The sequence below is a fragment of the Dromiciops gliroides genome, chromosome 2 (genome assembly GCF_019393635.1).
Source record: "Dromiciops gliroides isolate mDroGli1 chromosome 2, mDroGli1.pri, whole genome shotgun sequence".
Lineage (NCBI taxonomy): Eukaryota > Metazoa > Chordata > Mammalia > Microbiotheria > Microbiotheriidae > Dromiciops > Dromiciops gliroides.
This window is the reverse complement of record NC_057862.1, coordinates 17,312,119-17,332,234: the sequence shown is the minus strand read 5'-3', so window position 1 is coordinate 17,332,234 and position 20,116 is coordinate 17,312,119. Positions and strand designations below refer to the sequence as shown.

The 20,116-nt window shown below is 34.3% G+C and overlaps 1 protein-coding gene across 1 annotated transcript in view; it reads left to right on the top strand.

Annotated features, from left to right (window-relative positions):
* Positions 1-20,116, top strand: part of PCDH15 (protocadherin related 15) — a 2,141,593-nt gene that overhangs the window by 635,043 nt on the left and 1,486,434 nt on the right. Inside the window, exon 3 of the mRNA XM_043982395.1 lies at positions 5,379-5,457. The gene's annotated coding sequence lies outside the window, so the exon portion shown is untranslated. The remainder of the gene's footprint in view (positions 1-5,378; positions 5,458-20,116) is intronic.

Sequence of the window (20,116 nt, the reverse complement as noted above, 5' to 3'; positions counted from 1 at the left end):
CCACTGCCAACAACAACAACAATCATCAGTCATCGTCAACATCAATATGTTGTTGTTATTCCCATTTCATAGATGATAAAAATTAGGTATACAGAAATTAAATGACTTGAGTAAGATTGTATATTTAGTAAACATCTCAGCTGAGATATAAACTTAGGTCTTCCTAACTCCATGTACCTCCTAGCTGCCTTGGGAATGATAGGAAACTTTATAATTAGATACATATATCAATTTTTGTAATATATTTTGTGGAATGTTAGACCTATTTTTTCTTAAAAATTTTACCATAAATTTTATAAAGCAAAAGTAGTTAGTATTTTCTTCAAAGGTGCATGATATTTCTATGAATGTCACATAATACCTATTTAAAGTGTTAAGATCATTTTAGGAAGGGAATTGATGGTAATAAGCTGCTCCTTAAAAATTTTTGTTCCCTGATTGGGATGATGACCCTGTAGAGTACCCCGTCCTTCTTGTTGGTATTAAATCAGGACAGCAAAATTCTATTTAATTTATTATTTCCCCACAATTTATACTTTCCTTAATCCCCAGAGAAGTGAAAAAGATAGGATTGTGCATATCTAAATTTATTCCTTTTGCTGAGAAAGAGCTTTATACTGACCAATTACCTTATACAAAAAAAGGACTTTTTAATAGACATATGTACATACTCTTCATTCTCCGATTTTTAGTCCATTGTGTTTTCTAAAGTAGAAACTTGATTTCAAATAGGTTGTATAGCTATCCCATTAGACTCAAAAGCACTAAAAACAAGGATAACATTTGTGATGTTTACATTATCTCTATTCTGTAGAATTCCAAGGATGTCGCAGTTATGAGAAGCAAATGACAATATTCTCTCTCTTAAGTCAATATATCCATTAGTGTAGTTAACTATGTGTGACATTTTCAAGGGGAAATGTTTTTATGCTTGTGAGGAGTGATGAAGAGCTCCATTTTCCACTCACATCATTTTGTTGTGTACATTATCTATTTCATTCTTTTAATATATTTTGATTGAGCATCTACCATGGATACGACAGTGAAAGGAAAATTAAAATAATACCCAAAGAAGTAAGTCTCATTTATCCTTTCCCTCCCTCCCTCCCCCTCCAAACACATTAATGTGTGTATATATATATATGTGTATGTGTGTGCATTATGCACACACATGTACACAAGCAGAAACATACACACATGTACACATATGTGTATATAAGTGCTCATACATATATATATATATATACACACACATACAAAATCAAGTAGAGTTAGATTTAGAGTTCCAGAAGAAGATAATCCGCCTGTGGCTGCAATCTCATTGGACTGGGTTATTCATTTTCCCATTCTTAGAAAGTCTGGTCTGTGGCCTCATGGGGGATGCAGGCAAAGTTAGCCCCGCCATAGGAGAGTTCCATATGAATGGAATATTCTGCCTGGGGACCAAGGCCAATTAAGAGATTATATTCATGTTGTACATCACAGGCTAGAAAATGGCAACCAAGCACAAAAGTAACGATGAAAAAACTGAAATAAAATACCTGCCCACAAAATAAACAAACAAATAAAATAGATTAATAGACAGACAGATGATTGTATCAATGAATGAAATAAAAATCAACAAATGAATGAATGGATAAATAGACAAAAAACAGACACAGGTGGATGGATGAACAAATGAATAAATGAATAAACAATATAAAATGAATAAATGAATAAACAAATAAATAAATAAATGAGGAATGAAGTAATAAATAAATAAATGAGTGAATTGATGAAATAGATGATTGGATGACTGAAGAAAGAAATAAACAAAAAGCTTTTCCTTTCATTTTTTTCTTTTTTTCTTTGCTTGTTTGTTTTTTGTGGGGCAATGAGGGTCAAGTGTCTGAGGTCAGATCTGAACTCAGGTCCTCCTGAATCCAGGGCTGGTGCTTTATCCACTGTACTACCTAGCTGCTCCCGTTTTTTCTTTTTATATCATCTCTGTCTCCCACCATGTTTATGTCTTCTTCTACACCGATCACTCCCTTGAAAGCTATCACCCTGAAAAATAATGAGAAACAATTTTGAAAAACTAATAAAAAAAATAATGAAAACAAATAATGTATCTGGTGTTACATACCCATATCCCCCCATTTCTGAAAAGAACAGAATAAGTTGCTTAATCACACTTTTTCTTTATACTTGAGCTTAATCACTCATAAGACTTTCTAAGCATCATATTTGATGAATCCCCTAATATGGTTATGAAATTCTAATCTCATTTCCATTCTTACATAGTCAACTGTATATTGGACACAACAAATCAGATGTCTTATAGGTACCTTAAGCTCATCATATCTCAACTGGAACTCTTTATTCTTCACCTTAAACCCTCACTTCTTCCAAAATACCCTGTTACTGTATAGGTCATCACTATCTTCTTCCCAGTTACCTACTCTTGCAAGCTAGTTTTCATTCTTCTCTTTTTATCTCTCCCTCCCTCTTTCTATCCCTCCTTCCCTCCTTCAATCCCTCCCTCCTATTTCCACTTCATAAATATAATTTTGCAAAACCTAGTTTGTTGGTCTCTTTGAGTCAAGTTTTCTCCCACTCACCTCTCAAATTCATCTTTCTAAAATGCAGGATTGACCATATCATCTTCTTCTATCTCCCTCTTACTCCATTCAGTAAACTTCAATGGCTCTCTGTTAACTCTGAGATAAAATCTGAGATCCTATGTTTGGCATTAAAAGTTCTTTATAATCTAGTCCCTTCTTACCTTTCCCAGTCTTCTTACATAATAATCACCTCCACATATTCTGTGACCTACTGACTGGCTTTCATGTGATTACTTGTTCAAAATATTTCATCTCCCATCTCTTGTCTATTTTCACTGGATTATCTCCATGTTTTGAACTCCTTTCCTTTTCATCTTCATCTCTGGGCTAACCTGAATTCCTTCATCTTGCCTAAAACCCTATCCACTATAGGAAGTCTTTCTCAATTCCCTTTGATGACAGTCACTTCCTTCTGTTCATTATTTCCAGTTTACTTGTATATAGTTTGCATGCAATTGTTTGCATATTGTCTCCCCCATTAAGTTAACTTCCTTGAAGACAGAATTGTCTTCCACTTATTTCTTTCTCCACATTACTGAATGCAATGCCTCAAACATTGTAGGTGCTTAAGAAATCTTTGTTGATTTCACTAGAAAGGTTCTGTATCTCTCTGTTGAGAAGGTTTATAGTTTGTCCTGAATGATTCTTGAAACTAGCACAAACCAGATACATCCTGCTGGCTGGATATCTTGTGGGAATGATTTCCTTTTCATCATTAATGTAGAGTGCCATGGTCCATTAGAAAGGACACTGGTTTTAGGGTCAGTTGACCTGGATTAATATTCTAGCTCTGACACTTCCTACTTGTGCTTTATAACCTTGAGCAAGTCTTTTCATTTTTATGTCTTAGTTTCCACCTCTGCAAAATGAGAAGGCTTTAGTAGATGACCTCTATATAATTATGATTATATGATTATCTTAGTATACAATGCAACTCCCTTTATTATCCTTGTTAAAAAATGTACTAGGCACTATTAACTCAACTTTCCCTGACTGTAAGCACATTAGTGGAATGACACAAAGTAATTCAATAAAATGTATATATGATGTTATGAAGATGGCTCCCCCCTTGTATGATATAGATCAAAATCCATCTCTTTTTTGAAGCAATTAGAGTTAAGTGATTTGCTAGAGTTAAGTGATTTGTCCAAAGTCACAGAGCTAGTAAGTTTCTGAGGCTAGATTTGAACTCAGGTCTTCCTGATTTCATGACCTGTACTCTATCCACTGAAGCTCCTAGCTGCTTCAATTCATCCATTCTTTGTGATTCTTTGAGACCATAGTCCATGTACTCCATTTAGAAAATCAAAGGTTGTCCTTCCAACATTGTGGGTGTCATCTGTATTTTTTCAATGTGATATTACCATACCAGTACAGTACATGAGTAGTTCCCCTATTAACTTTTGCTATGGCCACTTGAATAGTTCAACTTTTTTTTTACTCTTTGATGACATGTATTTAATAAATTATAAGCTCTTTGAGGGCAGAAACTTTTATTTTCTCTTTTTTTCTTTATTATTCTATTGCCTACCCCATAGCAGGTTTTTGATAACTGGTTGTTGATTGAATCATTGACTGGCATTATTTTTTCTTTGCAATTATTTGCAAAATGGTTAGAGTTACTGGCATGAAGTCAGGAAAATCCATCTTCCTGTGTTCACATCTGGCCTAAGTTACTTACTAGCTATGAAACCCTGGGCAAGCCACTTAATCTTGTTTACCTCAGTTTCCACATCTGTAAAAAGGGCTGAAGAAAGAAATGTCAAACCACTCCAGTATTTTTGCTAAGAAAACTTCAAATCAGGTCACAAAATGTTGGAAATGACTAGAAAACAACTGAACAAAATAAGCTTCTCTTCCTTGATAGGCAGTGAATGGGTTTCTCTCAATAAAGGTCAAAATAGCATGTCAGTACTTGAAAGGACCAGAGAAATCTTAGGAAATTGAGGCCAAGATATATTGAGTAACTCAGTCAAGGTCACTCATATATATGTGGCAGAACTCAGATTTGAATACTGGTTCAATTAGTCATTGCCCCAAATATATAGACCTAGGCTTCCAAAGTCATTATTCATCTACCATATTTTGTGGAATGCTCATGTCGCTCTTTTCTGTATTATGGTTTTAATGATATTTGGTTTTGATTCTTCAGTATATTCTTTTTTAGCAAAAACATTTATTTTATTTTCCATTTACATGTAAGGGTAGTTTTTAACATTCATTTTCATAAAATTTAGAGTTCCAAATTTTTCTCTCTCCCTCCCTCCCTTTGCTCCACCTTCCACAAGATCACAATCAGGTAATATGTGTACTCAGTATATTAATAAGAAAAGAATATTCAGGATTTTCAGGCATAGAGTGGTAGCATATTGATATTGAGAAAATGGGGTTTTGTTCCTGGGAGAAGTTTGAAGCTCTTAAAATAACTTTACAATTAGCCAAAGCCCATTCAAACTGCTTTCTTCCTCCTGCTCAATTCTGGATCCAATTCATTGCCCATAATCATCAGATTTGTATGTGAAAGCAGTTCATCCTAATTGCAGAAGGATGTTATCTGGAGTGTGCATAGCAGAACTCATTCCGAGTTGAGTAATAAATCAGAATTGGGCCATTCCCCAACAGAGTCTTGATTTATGAATGGAAGATTTACTTTTCTAAACTTGCCATAATTCAACTCAAACATGGTGATGGTCTAAAAGAAAATGAAAGGTTCCCATGCTTGGTACATGAGGCAAAGGCCTTGATGTAGCATTAATCTATAACATTGTCTTCCAGGAAGATGGGGACATAATTCAATGCACTAACTTTGAAGAGCTTGCAAGCACAGAAGTTGATGGAGGGACTGAACAATAAGGTAAGTAGAGACCTCTCTTTTTTCTAAAATTAATATGTTATATAGACATCTTTCTTTTTCCCTTTTTTTGGTAATAAAACACAGAGTATCATGATTCCATTCCCAGTTCTTTATACATTTTAAAGTTTGACTTTATGGAATGGTACAACTTAGGTAGGGTGATACACAACACAATGGACATAGCTAAGCGAGAAATACAAAAGTATTAACTTGAGAGTTTATAAGTCACTCTCCAGAGAGGTAGAGGTCCTGTTGTTTCTCCTTTAATACATTTAAAACAACCTAGTTTATGATCCAGTTTAGATTTATTATTCTTCATTGATTGTCTCATTCTCTTGGAGGACATTTTAGCCATAAAGAAGGATACCTGTGGCATCCGTCATGATGTGTCAAAGATCTGTCAGGTCGATGACTCTTTTTGAACTCTGCTGTTTCAGAAAGGCAGAGCTGAGTGTTATAGGCAGGAATTTGACATTTTCTAGATGAAAATCAATTTTCTTTTATGTGTTTCTGAAGTGAAGCATCTGTAATGATTACATGAGCAATAGCTGAGACATTGGGTGGAGGTGGGGGTAACAAAACAGGGTTTGAGATAAAATGACAAAGCATAGCCTATAGAAGGCACTGAAAAAGAAACTATGGGGGGCCGCTAAGTGGCACAGTGGATGAAGCACCGGCCCTGGATTCAGGAGGGCCTGAGTTCAAATCTGGCCTGAGACACTTGACACTTACTAGCTGTGTGACCCTGGGCAAGTCACTTAACCCTCATTACCCTGCAAAAATAAATAGATAGATAGATAGATAGATAGATAGATAGATAGCTAGATAGATAAATAAATAAATAAATAAAAAACTATTATGCTTCTCTCTATGTATCTATCTATCAACCTATCACTTTCTTTTAAGAGTTATAACTAGGTGGTATGATTAGGCCCTTGCCTCCTTCAGGAGTGTAGAAAAAATGAACTTAGCCATAATGATTTTCTTTATTCCCCAAGGTGTGTTATAGGTCTGTGACTTCATCATAGTTGGAATATTCCAGAAAAGATTTTTTTTCTGTATAGAAAAGTTACATTTTCTGTAACTTGTAATCTTAATATAGTTAACTAGGGTCCTCAGAGTACATCAATATTGGTCATACAACTAGTATATTTCTGGAACATGGAGCTCAAATCTTTTTGATTGCAAGTTTGACTTCTTCTTCTTGATGTATAAAATAACTAGGTAGCAAGAAGAATTACTTAAAATTGAAAAAGGAATACATTATGCTTCTTCTCTATTGCCAACTCCAGTCAATATTCCTTTAATATAGCTTTCTACAAATATGCTTTGGGAACATTGCTTTGGAAGTCAACATTAAGATGGACGACTCCAGCATTTTAAAGAAACAAAGAACTTACCAGTTCTTACCAAAGTTATATGTGACTGAAATTAGCATTAACATTTCTCATTTGGGAAATATCTTTTTAAAAAATATGCAGAATCAGGGGCAGCTAGGTGGTGCAGTGGATAGAGCACCAGCCCTGGATTCAGGAGGACCTGAGTTCAAATCCAGCCTCAGAACTTAACAATTACTAGCTGTGTGACCTCGGGCAAGTCACTTAACCCCAATTGCCTCACCAAAAAAAATATGCAGAATCTAATATTTTAGTGGGCAAAAAATATTTGCATTGGGGGGTGTTTTTGGATATCCTGACTATTTTGGAGAAGACATGGTTACACTATTTCCCACAAATTTAAAATAAAAAGCAAATACATAATAAGAACATGATGATCATGATGACAATGACCTGCCAAAGAGAGTAGTCCTCAGAGGTAAATTCTAAAATGCATAAAGAAATATCATTTCAAGATTGATAAACACTTATGAAGGTCTTATAATATATCAGGCATTATGCTGATCTCTGGGAATTCATTCTATATATCCTTCTTTTTTATTCTGTGTCCTTCATTGTTTCTGAGGGAGTGAGAGAGTGGGCATTTGATATGTACCTGTACCCACATAGCACAGTAAATAAGTTTATTCCTCCAGACTTCACATTATCATCAAATATCATTTAAAACTTGATTTCTTTTCATTGAAACAAACCAGCAAGTACTCAACTAATTTCATGATTGGGATCATAGATAAAGGAAATTAATTATTTGAACATATATATAATAAGTTTGTATTTTCAACAACTAATATAGCTAGCTATTATAGTAACAACTTTCCCTATTCTTTTTTTAAATAGCTGTACTCAAATAGTGCGCATAAATGTGTGTATAATTATAGAGAAGAATAATCTTATAACATAAAGTCCAATTAAAGATAATTAGTCTACTTGACAATTTGTTCTACTTGAGAGAAAGCTTGACCTGTTTGAATTCTCTCCCCCTCTGACACTGTATGGTACTTAAAAAAAAAAGTCACTGAATCTCTCATAGGGTTAATTTCTATTCCTTTACAATGGGAATAAAAATTCTTAGACTACCTACCTCACAGTTTTCTTCTGAGAAAAAAAAATCAAATCATTTCTTTGTATATGTTTTGTACCATATAACTAAGTTAATACAGGAAGCATTTAGTATGCACTTACTATATTCTAGGAAGTATACTAAGGAATGGTGATACAACTAAAAACCTAAAATGTCTTTTCCCTTAGCAAGGTCACAATTTAAAGGGGGAGAGTTAACATTCAAATTATATGTGTGTGTGTGTGTGTGTGTGTGTGTGCACGTGCTCACACACACCTGGCACTATCTACATTGGCCATGTTTAGGTGACACAATTGCATCTCATGTCTTCCTGGTTGTCTATCGTCCTTCACCTGCTGCCACACAGAACCATTTTAAGATATATAAATTATCTGAAATATATTTCATGTTATAAACCTCCTATTGGAATGCAAAGGCTATAGTAATGACATCTTCAATATCCTAGGCTTTCCATTGTTGAGAATTATTCCTACTTTTAATTTCTTGTTGCCTGCATTTTTTCATATCTTTCAAGGAAAACTGAATTACTTAAATTATGTAACTGAAGAAAGCTATGCCTTGCTTCAAGGTAAACTCTGATACTGAAAAGGGTGGATATCAGAGAATGATGAGAAAATACAGAATGCTTGCACTGCACTGAACAGGCTTATAATTGTGCAATCTATCATGTTAATGTACCTGAAGCTGAGTAGCCTTGGCTGCATTTTAAATGAATTAAATAATTGAAACCCAAGATCATAGATCCTCCGTCCAAGTACATTTGCTGCTGTTTTGATACTAATTATCTGCATCACTCAGACAATTACCCCCCTAACATATTTATGGAGGATGCACTAACTTCTACGTTAAGGAAGCTCTAAATAGCCCCAACATCTTGGTCCAGGGTAATTTTCTCCCTAGCTCATTTGTCTCTAATGTCTGCAGAAGTGGAAAGTTAAACTGTTAGTCATAACACATGACTTCAATAGAATTCATTTATCAATTAAGGACTATTATTTGAAGAAAACATTCAATGTAAGTTATATAAGTGTCATCTCCATCTGGCAAAGAAGACGAAAATCTCCACCACTTTGAAGTTTATAGGCTTGAGGAATTTGGGGGCAGAGGAAAGGGATTTGGAGTCAGAAAGTTGTTAGAAGTGTTACTCTGCCACTTCATATCTATGCATTCTGGGGCACTTAATTCATTCTCTCGTACTCATTTACTTCAACTGTAAAGTGAATGTTGGACTTTACTTATGTAGTTCCATTCAGTCTAGAGTCCTCTATTACATTAAAGCTCCAAGGGAAAACAGACCATCTCATCACTTTCTCTCATAAAGAAATGGACTCAGAGAGTCATCTTGACTCAAGATCACATTGGTAGTGATGATTCTAAGGTCCTAATTTATGTCCTCTGAATGGAAACCCAACACATTCTCTATTGTACTGAATTTGAACATTTATAGTCTTCCCATTAGTTTAGGGGATTTGAGAATTAAATAAGTCCTCTGGTCTTTCACACAAATCAAAAATCTTTTAAAGAAACAACTATGTTCAGTTTTAAGTAATGCAAATGATTTCTTTTATTTTCATATTCTAAACATTTACTTAATTTGATGGATTGTGTTAGGTAAATGTGTAGGTGCCCCTAGCAGAATTTACCAAAAAAAAAAAAAAGGAAACAATCTATTTTTTTATATTTCCTTTAGAAAGATTTTTTTCAGAAGCATCAACAATATAGCTAATATTGCAGAATCCTAACATCCAGTTAATTTTCAAGTACAAATCATTGCATATTTCTTTAATATTGGGTCACAAGAAGCAATATCACCACTGATAGATAGAATCTCAGAATGGTAGAAATGAATTTGGACACAGTAGAGGTCAGAATTCCATCTCTAAATGATCAAATGCCAAAGACTATGAACACGTCTTTCAGAAAACAAAACAAAACACAAAACTCATTTTTTTCTCAGGTTGGGGACATGGGGAAGGAATAAGAGACAAGTTTTGGAATAAACAGTGAATACTCAGGGGAATACTGTGAAATGTAGAGAAGTTTGGATAGTTTACATGTAGCAGATCATAGAATAAAATATTGAGATAGAGAGTTCATTTCCTACATGGAGATACCGGGAAAACACCTAGAGGAATAAACTCCTCCCTCTCCTTTCCGGTGACATTGACTGATTCTTACTTAATTAGGAATGTTCTTGGTTATATAAGTTCTTATCACAGTGTCTGAACCATAATAGATTCTGTATTGATGAAGATGAAGATGATGATGATTAATGGTGATACTGGCAAAACTTGGTAGATGTGGGTTATAAAGAATGATGATAAGTAACAAAGATGTTCAATGTTAAGTATTGCTATAATTTAAAAGAATTCTAGGAGAAGAGAAAGGTTGAATCATTTTAAAATGCTCATGAGGTTTTTCTGACTGTCCAGGAAAAGGGAAAAAAGAGAGGAGTTAAGGAAAACAGAAAGAAAATGTCTTTAACTAGGGCAACCAGAAAGACATATGATTTATGTCTGTGCTTGGAAATGAGGAAAAGTCCAGATCCTGAAATTCTCATTGTCCTATTATTTGACAGAGTATTTGGCTTGTGAGTATGTATATGTGTGTGCATGTGTTTCATGTTTTTAAAAATTTGCTTTAATTCATTAACCCAGAATCCCCCTTGCCCCTCAAAATGATTGAAGTCTTCAAGACTCTTAGTAAAGATAATAGTGGAGTCCGAGCTTCAGCAGGCACTAACAAACTCGTTGAGTTATTGTGTATAATCCCTGTTCTGGTCAAACTATTTGTTGCCTAAGGACCAAACTAGCTGTTCAAAGACATTTATTTTCATCTCAGCCGAGGGGATATGAATATTTCAGCCACAACTGCTCATGAAAACCATTGACTGAGGCATTTCAAGGACCCTGATCAATAACATGGAAAGGAGAATCCATGCTGATGGAATTACTGTTCCATTGCTTGAGATATTAAACTTGAATCATATGACCATTTGTTTTACTTATACTGAGAAATATTTAGTGTCTCTTTCTCCCTTGGTAATTATTTTTAATGTTTAGCCCCCAAAATAGCCATGCTATTAGGCATGGGTTCTATCAATAATCACCTTATTTTATTTATTTCACTTCTAGTGCTTTTATAAGTCCTAAGAAACCCTAAAAGTATACTAAATGAAATGAAACCTTGTGGCGACATTGGGGCTAACTGATCGAAATAAAGAAGATATTAAGGTTTTATATTAAGGCAACTAGGTCTTATCTAGTGATCATCAGCCTGTCACACAACATGTGGCTCATTAAGAAATGAAAGGGGGCAGCTAGGCAGTGCAGTAGAGTACCGGCCCTGGATTCAGAAGGACCTGAGTTCAAATCTGGACTCAGACACTTAACAATTAGAATGGATCCCTTCAAACAAGAGTCACTTAGTGGGGGAGAAGTCATGTTCCTACTAGTATACTTGTCACTTTCAGTTCTTCTCTCAACATTCCCATGCATTCTTAGTTTTACTAGGGTTAATCTTTAGCATTAAAACCCCGGAAAGTGGAGTGTTCCAGGGATGCTACTTACAGTGTCTTTTTTATCCATTCTACAATTTGCTATTTTTTTCTCTGACCTTAATATTTTAATTGTTTAAATTGATTTCATTTTTACTCTTTTTTTGCATTGAATATACATTTGCATATACATTAAAATGCATATTAATTCGTGGGAATAGCAATGTGTGAAGTATTAACCTCTTGAAATTAATGGCACTTACATTTTTCATGAAGGAGATTTTGCCTCTTAAAGTCAACTCCCCCAGAAAAGTTTAATAGGTCCATATATATTTAGATAACCATATAGAAAAGTATAGATATAGTTATATATTCATGATTCTCTATCATTTCTATCTCTATCTCTATATTCATCTACTTCCATTTCCATATACATATCCATAGCCATATCTATATCAATACCAATACCCATATCCATATCCATATGCAAATTCATATACACACAAATAAATTGGTCTATACACATGAACATGTGTATGCTTCCCTATATACATAAACATTTTTCCTTCTAAAATATTATTTTTTATGAGCATGGTTTATATTCAGGGTAAAAAGCAATTCATAAAATGAAAATTTAAAAAATAGCAACAACTTTATTTCTGGATGTAAGATGCAATTTCATAATTTTATCTGTTATTTAATGCAAGAGGTAATCACTACTTACCTACTAATAGTAAGCCATTGGTCCATGTTGATGTTTCCATTGCCGTTTCCAAAAATGAGTCACATTCTGCCAAGTACCAGTGATGAATGTGAGCTCTTATTTGTCTACTTCCCACCAAATCTCAAGTTCATTTCTTTTATGTTTCCTACTCTGGTCAATTTTATGTATATATCAAAGGCCACAAGAATTCATTTTCCCCTTCTCAGTTTTTTTTTTTTCTGCTGAGAACTATTGGAAAGTTTCTACAGTATCTACCTAAATATTGAATTTGGCAGATCTAGGCATTTTCTTCCTTCTGATAATCCTGAAATATCTAACTGTGATGTTTTAAAAAATCTAATGATTGGTCACCTTAAATTAGAAGCTTTAGCACAAGTCTTTGGGCATTAAGCATTTATTAAAGGATATTAGGGAGTAGCAAAGAGAGAGAGGAAAAACAGCCTTCATCTAGCTATCTAAGCGAGAGAGTGTGTTCCTGCTGCCAACAGCCCATTCCTGAATGAAAAGACCCAGATCCTTGGCCACTTCTCCCAGAAGCCCCCTGTGAAACAGGTATCAAGGCCATCCTCACACACAGCTCCAAGCTAATTGGCTCGTAGCACTGATTGACACAAGTAACAAGTGGTAACTTCCGGACACCAGGCCACTTCCAGATGCCAGGCCATTTCCAGATGCTAAGTCACATATTTTCTTTTCAGGCCTGTTTCTCACAATATCTCCCTCAGCAGGGGTTGGTGCTCCAAATCTCACACTCCTCCCTGTGCTTCATGTGAAGAAACATCATTTCCTCACATGAAGCAATAACATTACAGATACTTATGACTAACAAAGTAAAGGGAATGAAAAGAGAGAGAAAGAAATTGAATGACATTAACAAAGGCTAAAGGGAACACTTCCCTTTTAGCAGATAGACATTACAAACAGAAAAACTAAAGGGGGCATTCCCCTTTTGTAAGTGGACATTATAAACAGTGTATACAGTGTGGAAAAGGAAAACAGGAAAATGTCCATTTAAGTCTTTGGAACTCTTTTCTCAGATGATTCTTGGGATGTCCTCTGGATGTAGTTGTGGAATGGAAGTCTTTCAGTTGTTTCAGATGCTGGTAACCAGCTGGGAAACTTTCCTATAAAATTGAGCTTAACACAACTTTAAACAGCTTTCCCAATAATCAAATCAAACAATGAGAGTTCCCAAAAACATGTCTAAGGAAATTCAGAATCTTATTTGTTACACATGAAGCATATAATAAAAAGAAAAATTGAAACACTATCTAAAATTTAATATTATTACACTTCTCTATTTTCAGTTTAAAGTTCTTTTCATCATATTGGCAATTCTCTAGGCAAATCATGGTCACCTTACCTCTGCCCTTGTGAGAAGAGATGAGCTGAAGTGAGTTTTGGACAGGCATATTCATCATCACACACACACATACTGACAGGCAAATGGATGATCATCTTCTTGTTAAATTTAAAAGAAATAAAAAGTTCCATAATTTTTTTTGAAAATTCTAATTATGTTATATCTGTAATTATTTTTGTAGGAATAGTATTGTCAAATAAGGAAAGATTTCCCCTCCACTCAACTTAGAATAGTTTTCAACATTTGTTTTCAATGGCTTTTTATTTCCAATTTTTTTTCTTCCCCCCTCCCTTCCTTCCTTCCTCCCCAACATGGAAAGCAGTCTGATATAGGTTGCATATGTACAATGACATTAAACATATTTCTACATTAGTCATATTGTGAAAGAAGAATCAGAGCACAAGGGAAAAGCCTCAAACAAGAAGAAAAAAAAACAGTCCAAGAGAAGAAACAGTATGGTTCAATCTGCATTCATAATTTATAGTTCTTTTTTTCTGGATGTTGAGATCCCATGTGGCAAACTTATTGGAGGACCTAGAGAAGAGATGCATAGAATGGCCAGACATAATTGGGGCACAACTTGTATCTGTGGATCTCATATTTACATCAATGACACAATAGAATATATTGTGGTACCCTCTCCAGCCCCTACCATAGTCTTTTTCACCAGCAGACTTTGAATGTTTGTGGAATTAATAGTTGAAATTTTCTCCACACCCTGCCAAGCAAAAAGTTCAAAACAGAGCTTGGATTTTCAGTCCCTTTTTTGCATTTAAGCAATGAAAAATTGTCATATCAAAACATGAGGTTAAAGGATGGTTATTTGGGGGTAAGTCCTTCATCAGACCTTATACATAATGCTCTATAAACAGTTTCAGTCCCAGAGATGTTTGGGAATTTTAAGTATTGTCTTAATATGACAATATTAAATGTCATGTTATGGCCTGTTTCTTCTGTTGAGCTACACAAAGCATGTAATAGATTTTGAAATCATATGTGTGTGGGGGGGTGTTTTAGTTTTAGTGTAGTTTATTATACAAATTCCTTTAAAATGGTCATACTGATTTTACATTCTAATAGTGTTGATACATATCCTTCTTAGTAATACTGGTAAAGGCAACAATCCAGTGTCATAGCTGGTCTTAGTTTGCACCTTGCCCATTCATTCATTTGTATGGTGATGAAATAAATGGTCAGCACATACCTTCAAGTGCCCTAGAATGTTAGCCACTAGTGTTATTATTGTTACTGTTTAAAGGAGCCTTACCACCCATCCCTTTGCAGATGTGGGAGATCCATAGGTGTGTTAAACTGTATATATTTTCAGACATTCTATGTATTGATTGGCTTTGTTGACTTGTTCTCTTTCTTTTCTTTTTCTTCACAATTTTTATATGAGTTGGCTCTCTAGGAAGGTGATGAAGGATAGATACAAGAAGAAATTCTGGTGATATACAAACAAAATATATCAAAAAAGTCTATTTGAAATTATTTTAAAAAGAAAATGTGTCTCAACTCAAGAAGAAGTTGAGAGACATCTTTAGGAATGCTTCTCTCTTCTTAGTTTATTGGGGGGGGGAGAAGAATTCCTAGAAAGGATGCAAAATGCTGCAAAAAGCAAGTCACAAAGTAAAGACCTCAAGAAAGCAGTGGAAACTGAAGTTAGCAATCAAAGCTTTGGAGGAAAAGGAGACTGGGCATGTGAAATAGAGGAAGAAGGGAAGGATATGAAACTCTGAAGTACTGGTGCTTAGAGATTTAGAGATCTAATACTACAATTAAATATTGGCATTCCCATAATCCAACAAATTTGTGCTCTTATCAATGTGTTGAAGCTTCAACACATACATACACACACACGCGCGCGTTCATCCTGTGTGAATTTATCACATCTTCCTATATACCTGCCACAGTTCACTGAACATGGTGAAGCCAAAAGTTTATTTTTATCACTTTTTGTAAAAAGAAAGAGTGTTTCTCATAGCTAAAAAATAATAATTTAAAAAATAACAAGACCCTCACTTGTGAGATTCTGATTTTTTCCCCTCTCACTCAACCTCTCCTTGTAAATAAGAGAAGTCCTGATACAGTGTATAGAGGCAACCTGGGAACCAAGATGATATGGGATATGGATTCATGTTCACACCTCGAATTAGATTTGTGACCCTGGGAAAAATATAAAATTTATATTGCTATAGTCAAAAGCTTAAGACTCTAAGTTGAAGAGAAGATAATGCCTTATATTGGTAGAGAGAATTTTCCCATGAATGAATTCCCTCTACCAACAATATCATAGGTCCAGTTGCTATCTCTAAGTCAAAGCTTCTTAAACTGTGGGTTGTTAACCTATATGGGAATGCATAACTGAATTTGAGGGTCATGAAAAAATGAGCAACTGTAAAATTTTATATATACCTATTTTATATAACTATATACCCAGAGTTGTGAAAACATTTCTTAGACAAATAGGGGTCATGAGTATAAAAAGTTTCAGAAGCCCTGCTGTAACTGACAGTCTTGCATGTTTGAAAGAGTGCATGTCTTAGAGCTAGGAATCAATTCTTCTTTCAAAAAATAACCTCCAGGAATGCCTGGATTACATCTCATCTCTGATACACATTGTATGACCCTGGGGATGACACTTCCATTGGTGGTACCTGAGGCAATTAACTGACTAAGTACAGTTATCCCTGCCACATTGCAACTTTCCCCACTCTGGTTTTCATATATTGTGCGTTAGCAGAAGAAATTCAATGGGATTTTGGAGCAAGTTTTGCAAAAGCTGTAGATGACACACAAAGTTCAGGAAACAAAGAAAAAGCTTAGAACCTCAAAATGCATAAAATATATGTGTAGTAGTATACAATATCAACATATTTTATCTTTTAATAACACAAGAATTCTGACTTCTTCTCTGGTACAAAGGAAGGGCCAAAAAATTTCACACAGATTTTCCAGATCCCAGTGGTACTGCACCCCTAACCTTTGTGATATGGGAAGGATAAGTATATACGCCTTTATATGTACACTCATATATTTACATATATAATCACAAAAGTCTTAGCATAATTTTGAACTTTTAAAGATTATATATGCCAATATTTTATTACACATATGAATACCTACACTTATATACATATACATAGAGAACACAATTTTGTGCATGTATATTAATATAAAATATATAAATACATTTAACTTCTTAAAATATAATTATGCTTCTTTGTAATCCTATGTGCTATAATATGTACACTTAATTCTTTTGAAAAAGTACTTCCTAGGCTTTAGCAGAATGCCCAAGGAATCCAAGATGTCCCCACTCCTAAAAAAGGTTAAGATCTCATTCTCTAAAATTATAACAAGTTATTGCTGAAGAATTTTGGCAGTGTTTGCTATATTGTAGGCACTGTGTTAAGTGCTGGGGAATATGACAATAATAAGGAACCCAGGCCCCAGACTAAAAATGCTTATATTATAATGGGGGAAGACAAGGGGCTCTTTAGTCTGCGTGATTTAGCAGTGATGAGTAACTGACATGAAGACCACGTCCAGGCAAGAGAAAGTGGAATTTCACCTTTAAACCACTTATTATAAATGGCTTATCTCCATTGTTCCTCAATTGAAATGTTATATACCAATGGCAACACAGGCATAATTACATAATTCCACTCCACAGTGTGTTTATATGAATGCAGGTATGCATGTATGTATGCATGTGTGAACGTATTGGTTGTGTGTTTATATACATATATGTGTCTGTATATACACATATACATGTGTGTATATACACACATGTACAGATGTATAGAATATAATATGAACAAGTCATAACATATTGACTATGAAGTAAATGAGGTTCTCAATATTTTTAATAATTGTTATGTCGTGCAGCACAATCATGTTGCATTGCATTCATGTCCCACAATTGATTTAATCATTCCCTGATCAATGGTCATCCATTTTGTTTCCAGTTCTAGGGAAGGGACATGATTACCTAATTTAAATAATAATTAATAATAATAACTAAGATTTCTATAATGTTTAATATATGCCAGATACTGTGGTGATCATTTTACAATTATTATCTTCTTTGAGCCTCTAAAAAATCCCATGAAGTATAGTTCTATTATTATCCTTATGTCACAGGTGAGGAAGCTGAGGTAAACAGGAGTTAAATTTCTTTTCCAGGTTCATATATTAAGTCTATGAGGCTGGATTTTAATTCAGGTCTTCCTGAATCCGGGTCCTATGCTCTATCCCCTGGGCCACCTAGTTCATAAGGAATTGTATCATATCTTAATTTGCTTATACATATACGTATATTTATGTGTGTATATATATGTGTGTGTGTATAAAATTAAGATATCACCAATACATATATAGAATTGTGAGTGAAGATTAAATTATTCACCACATCAATTTCCATGTGACCATTTATTAGTGCTAGATCATACTTAGAAGCATATTGAGAGGATAATAAGATTGAATTTGCCTACTACTTGGGCCAACTTCTTGGAAAGAACCTTAGCTTAATGTAGCTGGGGCTCTATAATATTTTCCCCCTGTTAAGCAAGGAATCCTGTAATGAGAAGGAAGCTTGCAGGTTGATCAATAGCTATGCAGAGCAGACAGATGCTTAGCTTGATTCAAAAGCAATGTCTCACTATTAACTGTGATATTCAATTTATTTATCTCAGAAGAATAGGGCCTGGATTGACTGCAGAATGTGAAATTGTGATTCCAGGGAGCATGAGTTCCTAGTCAAACGTGGGTTGCATTTGATTTTCATGTTTCTGTATTCAACAGCTTGCAAAATAAAAAATGGAGAGCTCTTGGATTCCCATAGCCTGTTTTTTGAAGCATTGACAACATTGCTAGTGGCATGCCAACATAACCCAAATTGGTAGTTTCTTTCTAAAAAAAATAAAAGACTAGGAAAGTTTAATATGAATATTAAGTAGATTTTTTTTTAAATGAAAAGGCCCTCCCCTTTAAAAATTCTTCCCATAATTGAAATACAGTATTGGAGAGTTTATATATATATATGTGTGTGTGTGTGTGTGTGTGTATATGTATATATGTATCTGTGTATATGTATATATGTGTGTGTATGTATATATGTGTGTATATATGTGTGTGTGTATATATATATACAGCAATATTTTAAAATTTGATCATACTATCATGTAGCTAGTTACTTTGGTTTCCAAACTGATGAACAGTACTCTCCTTCTTCTTTCACTTTCCACAGTGATATAGAGATGAAAGAAATGGTTGTATAACATGTTAGTAGTGTTCAAATGCGGTTCCCAAAATGATCCATTAGGCTGTATGAAGAAAATATTAAAATATTTTATTTAATTTAATATTTGCAAAAAAAAAGTGTTCTAATATTTAGTATACTGATTTACATTTCACTTGACCCATAGAGGATGTGAAGTATCCTGAGGGAAGAGGAGGAAATTCTACAGCATAGAAAGGCCTAGTCATTCATCTGCTTTCACTTTACTAAACCCTCTCTTTTTCATATGGGGAAATGGATGATGAAAGTGATTAATTGATTTGCCCAAGGTCACCCAGCTGGTAAGAATCTGACTCAGGATTTCAACATAGGTTTCTTGTTTCTAAGCTTAAAACTTTACCTTTTGTCGTCACAAAATGGGCAATATAAAAAAAAATCTATAAAGAAACCTCGGATTATAGATAATATGCATTTGAATTACAAATAAACCATGGCAAAATGCCAGAAACAATGTTTTGTCTGTTCCAATCACAGCTTTTGGTCAACCACATGTGGAAGAAGAAACACCTTTGGATAACCCACAGAGGCTTCCTGGGTATCTAATGGCAAAGTACTAAAAGAGATGTCAGGCTTCACAAAGGTTTAATGACCATTTTACAATAGAGAGCTAACAACTCCCAAATTCCTGACCTTCTCTTAGATGACAAGTGGTCTAGGCACTCTACTATAATTCAGATAATTTCTAAATAAAGAAAATTTACCAGTGCTTTCATAAAAGGGGTGATATTTATCAAGGATTAAAAAAAATATATCTGGTTTTTTTTCCTAAAGAAACTTTTTATATAGAAAGAGCATTTTTGAAGTAAAAAAATAGATGTTTGGATGTATATCACCTATTTAAAATACACATTTGTATGCATATTTAAAGAAAAAAATGAAAATAATTTTCTGAGCTTAAAGGTATTACAAATGAAGGGTTTTAGTAAGTTTTGAATGCATTTCTTAAAAATACTAAAATGAAATTAATTTGCAACAATAACTAAGTGCCATCAGAGTAGGCAAAAATGTAGTAGCCAGATTTCAAAAAAAAACCCAAATGTAATTGGTTAATAAAATGTATAAAGGGAATTAAGACAATAAAAATGTAACAAATAATTAACTTCTTCCATATGAAATTGCCTTTGTGTGACATCTTTCTATTTTCTATCTACCATCACTATTGAAGCCATGTTTTGAAGTAAGACAAATAAAGAGACAATCTTTAAAAGTACTTTGTCTCAAGGGGGCAGCTAGGTGGCACAGTGGATAGAGCACCGGCCCTGGAGTCAGGAGGACCTGAATTCAAGTCTGACCTCA